The sequence below is a fragment of the Lutzomyia longipalpis genome, chromosome 2 (genome assembly GCF_024334085.1).
Source record: "Lutzomyia longipalpis isolate SR_M1_2022 chromosome 2, ASM2433408v1".
Lineage (NCBI taxonomy): Eukaryota > Metazoa > Arthropoda > Insecta > Diptera > Psychodidae > Lutzomyia > Lutzomyia longipalpis.
In genome coordinates this window covers 20,652,085-20,664,346 of record NC_074708.1, presented here as the reverse complement: position 1 = coordinate 20,664,346, position 12,262 = coordinate 20,652,085, and positions in this window count along the sequence as shown.

The following is a 12,262-nucleotide window of genomic DNA, read 5'->3' as shown; positions in this document are numbered from 1 at the left end:
GATTTTGTGACTAAGGCAAGCCATCGCTCCCGCACTTTTGTGCATATTGCCCTGAATGACGGTAATTCCATTTTTTCTAGAGGCCATACCAAACGATTGACAGACTAGCTGTAGCCTACCTTGAATGCACTAGCGATGAAAACCTGAATCGATTTTCTGATCGCGCGCAAGCAGATATAGCTACGTCTGAGCTACGTTTGGGCCTTATTCTTTGAGTTCTTACCTGTGAGGGCCTCGCAGGATTTCTACCCCTCCGATATCTTGAATCAGGAAGATATGCGTCGACTGGAAATAATTTCCTCGCATATTTCCGCACAAGAAAAACTCCGGAGAACCGTTTGAAATGATCCACAAATTTTTATTAGTGTTATCAGCACAATGACTCTATGGGGAGAAACAGAGAGATGCAATCCATCGGCGGCAGACACTCGTAACGGGATGATTCCCTGGCTGTGTGTGCGGCAGTTTTTTTCCCCTTGCACTCTCACTGCGTCCCACCACTTTTCTCGTGGAAAATACGGAAAACCGGGAGCTCCGCGGCTGCACCCGCAACACCAAATGAATCCTCGTCGCGCGAGGATCACACCGATATGCAGCACAGCACTCAACTCGGCGATACCGTACCATTATATCAGTATGTAGTTTCGATTTGGGAATAAAATAAGATATTATTTTTGTTCATAAAAAATTATTAAAACATGTATAGTAAAAATTTTATTTATTAACCCTTTCAGGTCCATTGGGTCATTTTGTGTATTTATTTTATTTTTTTTAATATTAAGCTCAAATTAGTACAAGACTATGTCTTCTTTACAATCCCTGATCATTTTATGACGGCAAAAGGACATCCATGAGGACTCACAGGATCAGGAAGAACGAAAAACCGAAAATTTTTGAGTTAGGATTTTTTTGCCAAAAATGCTCAGGAAACCCACAAAAATTATTTTTAGTTCAATCAACTCGCTAGATTGATCGCGGACTTATAGGGCTAATCCTTCATGTAGGCTATTGAAGAATATGTAATTAATCATTTGGGACATATATCAACTGAAACAATTTAGATTAAATTCATTTTACAGTGCTGTTCCCCATGTAAGAATAATGAGATATACTACTCTCGCGCATTAGTTTTAATGCGCGAGAAGAGTACATACCATTATTCTTACATGGGGACCTGCACTGTACTGTTTTTTTTTTAAATACAGTGCAAGTTCACATCAACGAACAATCGGATATACTACTCTCGCGTATTAAAAAATATACATTATATATACATATAAAAATGCAAAGATAAATATTAAATATAGCATGGATGGAACAGTATAAAGCGAAAGAACGGTAAGTAAAACTTACAGGCTGTGATTCTTTCTTTGTAAGTGAAATGTGAAGATGGCTGAAAATTGAGGATGGGCAAATTTTAAAGAGAGACTTACTCGTGAGGGGTGGGGTGTCGGATCTGACGTCATAATCGTGAACTTTGCCGTTGACCGCAAGTTTCTATCTATTACCATTCTCTCACAATTTAGTGTTATATTCCGGCCGGCCGGCCGGCCGGACACATTTTTGGCGCATACGTTTTTTGGAATGTGGGGACTCTAATTCGTGCTCATTCCAAGTTTGAGCCCGATCTGACGACTTTGCATATTAGAGTGTACACAGAAGCTGTGCTTCTTTGAAGAAAGAATCACAGCTAAAATGTGCTTCTTTGAAGAAAGAATCACAGCTAAAATAATGCGCGAGAGTAATACATCCGATTGTTCGTTAATGTGGACTTGCATGTAATAATCTTAATATATAAAGCTGAAAAGTCTGTCTGTGGCACATATTAACTCCACTTCTACGAACCAGCTGGTGCGATGTTGGTGAAATTTTGTATGGAGTTAGAGGGGGTCAATACGAGTTGCGAGACCTATATGGAATTCCGCTACCACTCATCTTTCTTCATAGCTCCCCCATAAAAAAATATATTTTTCTAATTTTTTACCTGCTGAAGTCAGATAACGTTTTTTTTATTTTAAAAATTTGTCGGGGTACTCTATTATCCCCTCCCAATAATATACGTTACCCTTGTATAGCTTTAAATGGAATTTGCTCACACGTGATTGGGGGCTCGTGTTGACTAGTAGAGAATAAAATAAAATAAATAAGAAATCGTTAAAGAATCTCTCCATTTTTCACTGAAAATCATTTTTTGCCTTCGCTGACAGTCCGTTTGGAAAAGTTTATTGAGATTTTCATCAAGTTCTGAAATCAACTAGGTGCTCATAGTGATTTTTGACTCACAATTTCAATTTTTAAGACAGCACAATGATTGTAAAACATTTAATTTCATACCAATTTAAGCAAAATAAGACAAAAATAACAGGAGAAATGACACTTTTAAAATACCTACAAGAATTTTTCAAATAAATATATCTTCTAAATGGCGACATCGATTTTTTCTATTGTGTTAACCCTTGGAATGCGGAGCGGGGTCGTTGAACGACCCTAGCGCTAGATTTCGTGCTATAACTCAATAAATATAAAAGATATCGTTCCCATCTTTTGGAAATAAGTTCCTTGGTTATCTGAGGAGGTTGTGTAAAAATTTCAGCTCAATCCGACCACCACAAGAAAAGTTATTAAGAAAAATGTAGAAGAAGGGAATTCAAAAATTGGTGTAACGGTCATTCTGCGGAAAATTTCTTAGAGCATAAACAACATAAAACATAATTAGAAGCATGGAAATGTGCAAAACAATAAAGAATAATCGAGAATTATTGCCATTTATCACGTTGCGGGAAGTGAGGGGAACGTGGGGAAGAGTTAAAAAAAATAGCAGTTGGGGTTAACTTTCTTAGCAAATTTCTCAAGAAGAAATTGTGAAAAATGAGTGAAAAATGTTTTTCCCTAATATCTTCTTCTACGTGTTTCCGGGTGGCGAATTTGTGATGCAAGGGGCAAGAGGACTATACAAGGAATCTATAGGCACTAACCCGACAACTCCAGGTTGTATAATTTGGGAGAAAATTGGCCTTCTTTTTGGGGTCGTTCAACGACCCCACCTTCGCATTCTACGTAACCTCCAAGGCCTCCGCATTCCAAAGGTTAAAGCAATAGATATTGAGCTACAACATATCAAAAATTCAAGAAAATCTACAATGAGGATTCGAAGATATTGCCCCTTAAAGTTAGGCAATTTTGTTTTTGATTTTAGCGCCTCTTGCGGAGGTTTAGGACCTTAAGCAGTTTCTTAAAACAATATCACGGTCCAGGTATTACCTAGTCCTATACAAACGGCTAAATGTCGCCTCTTATCCGCATTGGCGTGGTGGCGCTAGTGTCGATTTTCATTCGAGGCTCTTCGTATCTCTCGTCAGGGCCGGACGCACGCCGTGCACATGAATTCTTTTTTATATTTATTTATTTTCTTTTTTCTCTTTTAATATTTTTCCTTTAAATTTATTGTTTTTTTCTTGTATTATTTTCTAATCAGAAGATTATTTTTGCGTGAATATTTTAAAATAATTTTATTTTCTTTTTAATATTTACAATTATTTTTACTTTAAATTTGTTTTGGGGGGTATCTTGAGAAGTGGAAATCATCAAAAAATGTCAACAAAAATGTGATTTTTGGTGACATTTTCAATGTTTTCTTGTTTCAGCCTCAGAATGTATCGAATGTACCAATTCAACTAATTGTCAAAAAAATTAAAAACCAAATAAAAATAAAATTATTTTAAAATTAACGAAGTTTTATAAGTAATTTAATTCACGCAAAAATAATCTTCTGATTAGAAAATAATACCACGGTCCATTATTATTTTTGCGTGGTAAGGGGTAAGATAGGCGGACCCTCTAATTTAATGATTTTTATTTATATAAATAAATGAGTGAATCATGCAGAAGATTATTTTTGCGTGAATTAAATTACTTATAAAACTTCGTTAATTTTAAAATAATTTTATTTTTATTTGGTTTTTAATTTTTTTGACAATTAGTTGAATTGGTACATTCGATACATTCTGAGGCTGAAACAAGAAAACATTGAAAATGTCACCAAAAATCACATTTTTGTTGACATTTTTTGATGATTTCCACTTCTCAAGATACCCCCCAAAACAAATTTAAAGTAAAAATAATTGTAAATATTAAAAAGAAAATAAAATTATTTTAAAATATTCACGCAAAAATAATCTTCTGATTAGAAAATAATACAAGAAAAAAACAATAAATTTAAAGGAAAAATATTAAAAGAGAAAAAAGAAAATAAATAAATATAAAAAAGAATTCATGTGCACGGCGTGCGTCCGGCCCTGACGAGAGATACGAAGAGCCTCGAATGAAAATCGACACTAGCGCCACCACGCCAATGCGGATAAGAGGCGACATTTAGCCGTTTGTATAGGACTAGGTAATACCTGGACCGTGACAATATCACATATGCGAGAAATATTTAAAAATTCGAACAAATCCACTCGTGAGCTGGTTATTCATTTTTGTTAGTGAAAAATCCATTGGCATCTGGTAAAACCTAAGGAATGATAGGACCATTTCTTCCTATAGCTTGTTTTTTTATAACTTTTGAAAATCAATGCAGCAATGTACCTATAACATTTTTATGATTATGTACAAGAAATATCTTCAAGGACTCTCAGGATTAAGAAGGACGAAAACCGAAAATGCAAAATTGAGAAATTTTGCTAAAAATGTTTTATATGAGCTTAAATAAATCCCCGAAAACTATTTACATTCCACCTGCTGAAACTTTTACGAAAAGGTTGAACGGTAGCTTGGGTTTTAAAATATTATATAAAATCATATAAATCATTATATAAATTATATAAAATATATAAAAAAAAAATTATATAAAATAGCATATCAAAAGAGCTTTTTCTGGACTTGTTTTAGATATTGTAAATCAAATTAATTTCCAAATTGCTTGGAAAATGTGGAAAATTTACCATTTTTAAGATTTTACCAAATATAATTCGATTTTCTTATTGTGAATTTTCCTTTAAATTGTGTATCCAAAATGCAACATTTTTAACCTAATAAATTTCAGATTATAAGTAGTAAAATAATTTGGAAATTCTACAGGAAAAATGGTAAAGGTGTTAAAAATTACAAATATTTTTGAGAATTAATGAATTGTTAAATTTCCCAAATTTTCAATACTATATTTTATCATTCCTCTTTTTTTAGGTTTTCTCGACCGGGTTGTATTGTATGGATGGTATGTGGTTGGGACACCAACTTTTCTGAATTTTTTTCTGTGTGATAAAGTTGTAAATACGCAGTGTAAGCTTTTAGCTGGAGAAAATTTTCCCACGGAGCCTACCCCACTTTTTGGGGCGGATCCTTATAACACCACCTCTATGGGGGGTGCTATCCTAACGAGTAAAGCCCCTTAATGGGGATGTTACTGTGCGCAGCTCCATTGTCCATCCCCAAGAATATCTCTACCAATCCGATTGGTGGAGTGTGCGCCCCATATTTTTGGGTTTCAAAGAACGTTTTTTGGGAAAAATCTCCAACAACTCCGGGATGTGTATTGTGTTTGGAAAATTTGGAAAATTTGATGCAAAATTGTATAAGAAAGCATTTGCAAGGAGTGCTATACCGTGCGTAGTACAACCTCCGCCCTCACCCTCTGCCCACTCAAAAAAGAGCCTTGTTTGAGAAAGTTCGAGGGTGACTTTGGAGGTCATGGTTCTCTTGCAAAAGTAGGACATGAAATTTTAATTGATGTTCAGACACGACACACAGTTTCCCGGTGTGATTTCTTTTCCACAAGAAGTTTTACAAGAAGTTGGTGGATTCGAGGGGGGTCCCTTCAACTTTGCAGCAATTTTCCAAGAGCCTCTTCATCTTAAGAAGTTGTGACCTAGAAAGTGGCCAGAAGAAAGTTCATGGGTATGGAAAATTGTCGTAAAGTTCAAAGACCCTTTCTTTACCCTAAAAGATCCCCTTGAATCCAAAAAGAGACACCTATATCATTGCATAAATTCCAACCTTGGTGTCATTTAATTAATTTCACGTCATGTGAAATGGTTGGGAGAAAGAGAAAATAACACTACATACGGGGACATTTCTACTCTCGCGACTATGGCAATATTTGCTGCCGAAAATTCGTATCTCATTAACTGAATATTTGCAGTTCACATGAAAATAGATTAAAGTTCAGAGGAAAATTGGGGTGGAAAATGAGTGACAGATTTATAGGAAGAAATTACACACACGGCACATCAAATAGGAAAGTCAATCATAACGCGTCCAGTTATAAGAGTTGGTGTCCCACAACGTGTAGAAGTTTGTTTATGCGTTGTAATACTATTTGTGAGCAATATTAGTAGGCAAAGTTGATTTTTTTTGTGAAATTCAGCAATTTGATGCATAAAAATGGTCATATCTCTAGTTCTACAACACCTACAGAAATTTCGTGACTAGTTTTGGAAAGGTCTTGAAATAAGCTATAATTTGACATATATCTCAATGATTTTCAAGGTCACCTCCAGAACACAAAATGGCGGATTTTTGTTTTACGAAAAGAGTTTTTCGCATTTTTCGTCCTGAAGGAATGGTTCTAGAGGTTTATGATGTTCTAGAAAGTTGTAGATAATTGCAAAACCTTTAATTTGATACCAAATTGAGCAAAATCGGACAAGCGGTTCAAGAGATATGGCTCTTAGAACTTTTCAAATGCAAGAATTTTTCAAATGGCCATATCTTCTAAACGGCGACATAGATTTTCTTCATTTTCGGACAGGAGATAGATATTGAGTCAGGCTACAACATATCAAAATTTAAAGGAAATCTATAACAGATGTTCGGAGATATTGCCCCTTAAAGTTAGGCAATTTTTGTTTTCGATTTTAGCCCCTCTTGCGGATGTTTTTGAAACTTGTAATGTTCCAAAAGGTTGTAGGGCTTCTCAATACCTTTCATTTGATACCAAGATGGTCAAAATCGGTCAAGCCGTTCTCAAGTTATATCGAAAAAACACTTTTTGCTTTAGGCCGCCATATTTGCTAAACCGCTTGACCGATTTTCAAGTATGAATTGTTGATGAAAACGTCTCACTGAGCTCTACAACATACTAAAATTTCAGACCTCTAACTATAAGGGAACTGGTTGCCGATGTTTCAAAATGGCGGACGGCGGCCATCTTGGATTTTGAAAATGCGAAAAAATGAAATTTTACACCCACATTTCTATAGAAAACTTCAAACCGGAAGTCTCTATCAGTTACCGTTCTCGAGATATAATGCAAAATGTTGACCACCGGACGGCAGGCCGGCAGGCCGGCAGGCCGGCCGGATCAAAAATTTTCCACCACCATTTTTGGAATGTGGGTTGTCTGAAACGTGCTCATACCAAGTTTGACCCCGATCTGAGGTGGTCGGTTTTTCCGACGATTACAATACTTGGTGTTGGCCACGAAGTGGAACACCAACTAATAAGAACTCCCTTCATACAGTAATACAGTAATAGTAATACAACAAATTTCAGAGTACCTATACCTATTAAACATAATTTATATTTTTTTATTCCATTCAACTTTGCTATGAAAAAAAAATAAACAGGTAAAGAGCGTTCAATAGTTGTGGTAAGAGCTTTGGTGTTTTACATGCCATTTTTGAATTTTAAAAAAAGGCAATCTCCCTCTTAAAGTGAACCTTACACCCAATTAAAGAAAACTAAAAATGCTGTAAAAGCATGCAAATACAAATAAGTTGCATACAATTATTTGAGAAATGAGAGGCGAGAAAAAAAATATTTTAAAAAAATTCTTGAGTTTTCCACATAAATTTAGGAAATATATGTAGATATAATTATTGAATTAATGCTGAGTGAATCACGTTATAAGCAAGAAATGAAGAAACAAGAAAAGCAACGCTTTTATTGTTCAGTCTCTCCTCTCTTGTTGCTGCATTAATTTTAAAAATTGTTTAATTTATTGTAAAATTTATAAGTTTTCATGCCTTCGGCATCCTCAGTTTATGTAATTAGCATGCCCTCACATTTAGTTTTTTGATCACTGAGGATGACACGCAGAGTGTCGAAAGCTCTGAGCTTTTACAGCCCTAAAACTGATACCAGATATATTACCTATTCTATGGCTATAAATTAAGAAAAAAATTAGAATCTGTTACACATAAATAAAACGAGAAAAAATTATATATTTATATATTTCCCAGCGCTATTACCGGGAAATGACCTTAGTTTTCTCGAGTCTTCTTCAAAGCCTTTTAAAAATTTTAAAAACTAAAATTAGTTATGCCTTAGGGACTGTCTGTGAATAATTTAAGATAAGAAATTAAGTTCTCTAACTAGATAAAAACGTTGTTAAACTTGAATAAGGTGAGAGATAACAGAAAAGTAGAATCGAACCAAAGGGAGATGTTATGTACATATTTTTGTCCATGTTCATGTACATGATATCTTAGTATAGGCCGAATTTTTTTTTTTTAAAGCAGAGTGTGTATAGTTAAACATATAAAAAGAAAAAAAACCAAAGAGGATTTTGTCTCCAATAAATCATTCAAATGGTTTGCAAATTGATGGTGTAGCCTATAGGGGTGTGCCATAAGGTGTCCTAAAATCAATTTGTGATATTTTGATATTCAATTTGAAAAGGATACTCTCGAGAGAACTAAAACGTGCTGTCCTTCATGTCAGTTGAAATTGTAGCTTTTTTTCTTGTTTCCCTCATAAATCTCTAAATTGCCCCTCATTGTGGGATGTGTAATTCTACTCATGTCCAGTTGAAGAAACCTTTTCTTAGAAGGTTTCCAATGAAGGTAATGTTGGATGGTTTCTCGAGGAGAGATAGATCAAATTTATGGAGATCTATTGGGACTCCGCTCAAACGTACATATGTATGTATGTTTGATTGAATAAGGCTACTGGACGTCGCATGAATACGTAATGCATAAAGGATTGCTCGTGTGAATATGTAAGATATTTGCATATAACTTTTATGTATATTTTTTTATTAGGGATTTTACTACTTTTTCGCCTTTTAGGGATGAATATAATTCTATTGTGTTTTTCACTAGGTACAAAAATTTGATATTCCACATTGGTCACGAAACTATCACATGAGCTTAAAAAATGAAAGCTTATAAATGTTCCATCTTAAAGACAGAAAGCATTTTTTTTAAATAAGTGACAACACCAAAAGGGTTGAAAAGTACTACATTTTTCAAAGGGGATTTTCTTTTTCGGTAGAAAAAATTGTTTAGCATAATTCATAAATAATCCTGCACACAGTTAGTAGTATGCAAATTGATGGTAAAAGCACTTGCTTAAGTACAATTTATACATTCATCAGCCTCTACACACACGACACTTTTCAATATCATATTAACATTATCCACTACGGCATATACTGTATATATAATATATATACATATGTATAAAATTATGTTAGTATTCAGGAGGGTAATTCTTAAGAAACTGGTGTTGGGTTTGTGAACACATATGTATAGCTTCAACGTGTGGGTGGATGGAAGCACGAGAAGTCATAACAAATCCCCATTTTCTTTTACCGTACCATACTTTCACATCTTACCATCAAGAAATTTATGTGCTCAACTCCATTGTTTATCCATTTGACGCTGATGTGCGCGAATTCTCTTTCCGCGGACTCCCACGCCATTGGAAAATATTCACTACCCCCGTAGCAGAAGCCTAATGGAAATGAAAATGTCGATACGCGAGGGGCTGATTCCGTTGAGTGTGAATTTAGTGAGATCGTGGCCTTTTACGCTTCCATCACTAAGTATACTGTGGGATGATGAGGGGAATTTCTATTTAGTATAGGGATGTGGAAGTCATTCAAATTGAGAGGTACACATATGCCAAATGACACGGAGCTAAGTGAAATGCAAAATAAATATCTGCAAATGTCGTAAAAATGGCAAAGTAATATGCAAATTAAGTAGGGAACAATGTGACGCATTACATAAACTTTTCAACTTTATGCCTCCCCATCAGTTCATGCTAAACCATATGTGAGCAGTGTGGGAAAGGAATTCTACCTGTATTGCCTCACCACTTAACTGTTTCATCTGGCTCACAGAGTGAAAGAAAAAAAAAAGTATATTTCTTGAAAGCGACCATTGTATACAATGGAATATACATACTATGTACATAGTATTTCCTCACGACTAACTCCCATGAAAGACATTTTTTGTTCAGAAATTTGTGCAAATATCTACACCACAATCTTCGTTCAGATTTTTCTTGTTGGTCGTTAGAGGGAGAATTCCTACAAATAGAATTTATGGAACAAATATTTGTGCTATCTAGCTTCCTTTCATACACAAAGGTGTCTAGAGGAATTTTGTGAATTTTTCTCACATATTTTCCACAAAAGCGCATACAATGGACTTTTAAGATTTTTTATAAGCTTGAGAGGAATTTATTTAGTTTCTTATGAATTCCGAAAGTTACGGCTTACAATTTAAAAAAAAAGAAAAATAGTAGTTAGATATAATTATTCGTTTACCAAAATAGATTCTTATTTAAAAAATCTAACAGTCCTCCATCACTTCTCCAATTCGCTCGAATTTTTTTCTCATAATCTCATATTTTTCCATGGGTATATTGCCCGGTATGTAATGTGGTTAAACCACAAAACCAGGGAATTCGGTTTCTTCTCATTTCAAAATAGTCAGAGGAAAATTTTTGTGCTCTACCCTAAGAGTGGTCTAACAATTTCTTTGTGTGGCAACAAAAAGCGCTTTTGTGAGTGCTACATATAGACAGTAAAACGCGTGGTCTTGTGGGGCAGATGCTTATGGTATACAAGTGGGAAACTGCCGCAATCTTTCCAGTCCAACACTCTTGTTTTTCAACTTAATATTTACGAGCTTAATTCCAAGTTCCTTCCGCCGCCACTTGCAGACACCAATACCGCCCATTTAGAAAGCAGTGCATTGTAGCTTCCCTATGGCTGCAAAATAATCAAAACCGGATGCGGGGAAAATAAATAAATAAATAAAATGCTAAATAAGGTACCTACCTCAGTACACAGATACGTCTCAGATTTCTTTAGCATTATATTGTGAGCCCTATGCCAATGACTTACGACATGACGTGACTTTAGTATGGCTGCTTCTTGGCTATAAATTGTAATTAAGTTCCCATCAAAACATCCCTCAATAGCGAATCTGCAGTATTCAACGTATTTTCATATCTTCTTATTTGATATATTGGTAAATGATGAAAACCTTTTAGACTCCACACCTCTGAATATGCTTCAAAATATTATTATGAGAAGACACAGTCAGGAAACCACAAAATTTGTATCAAGCGTTTTGGCTGTTCTGTGTTGTCTATCGTCTTTACCAACTTTACCAACCTTCCCTTGCCCCGCGAATGTTGCCACGAGAGTGTTGAAATCTTAAGACTAAAGGGGTGCGCTTGTGGCAATAAGCCACGAAGGGGGTGGTGGAAGAAGTCGACTACAAAGTGTCTGTTTATTGTGCTTTCTCAAAGCGATCGCGACAAATAATAATCCTAACATCATTGTCTCAGTCAATTTGGTTTGATTTGACAATAATTTGACAATTTGCAGTGCCACAGAGAAACGTCTTGAGCTTCAGAGACAAAAGACTTCGTCTTGTCACTTTCGTGATTCCTGTCCCTAGATGTTTTCCACCATATGGGGTGGTAATTAATTTAATTTCTATTTGATTGTTTCACAATTAACCTAAACAAAACAAGGTGTCCTTTGTGCGGAATAATACCAAACCTAACAAATGAGTTAAATAATTTCGCTTTTGTTATCACAATTTTGAGATCATCTTCCCTAAGAAGACATTGAAGACATTAGAGGTTTATAATGTCTTTTAAATTGGGAAACATGAAAGTTCTGATAAATGATTAAAAGTTGCAATAGGACCAATTTGTATTTCCGTCGTTTTCTCGAGATAAGAAGCATTTTTTAAAGAGCGGTTTTTTTGGTTTTCAAACAACGGTGATTAAGTTCTAAATAATCACTAATAATCTCAGCACAATACTACTCAACCCAATAATAATAATATACCTATAATAATTTATATATAATCAAGAAAATTTGCAGTTATTACTCTAAAATAGTTTTTTTTTGTAATTTTTCCCTACTTTCTAAAAAAAAGGAACGCATCCATTTTACAGCTTTAAATAAAGTTTGCTTATATACTTGACTAGGGGCTCATGTAAAGTCTTGTTTATTTTTGTTCTATTTGAAGGATAAGACGGAAATTTAACACGCAAGATATAAGAAAAAAAG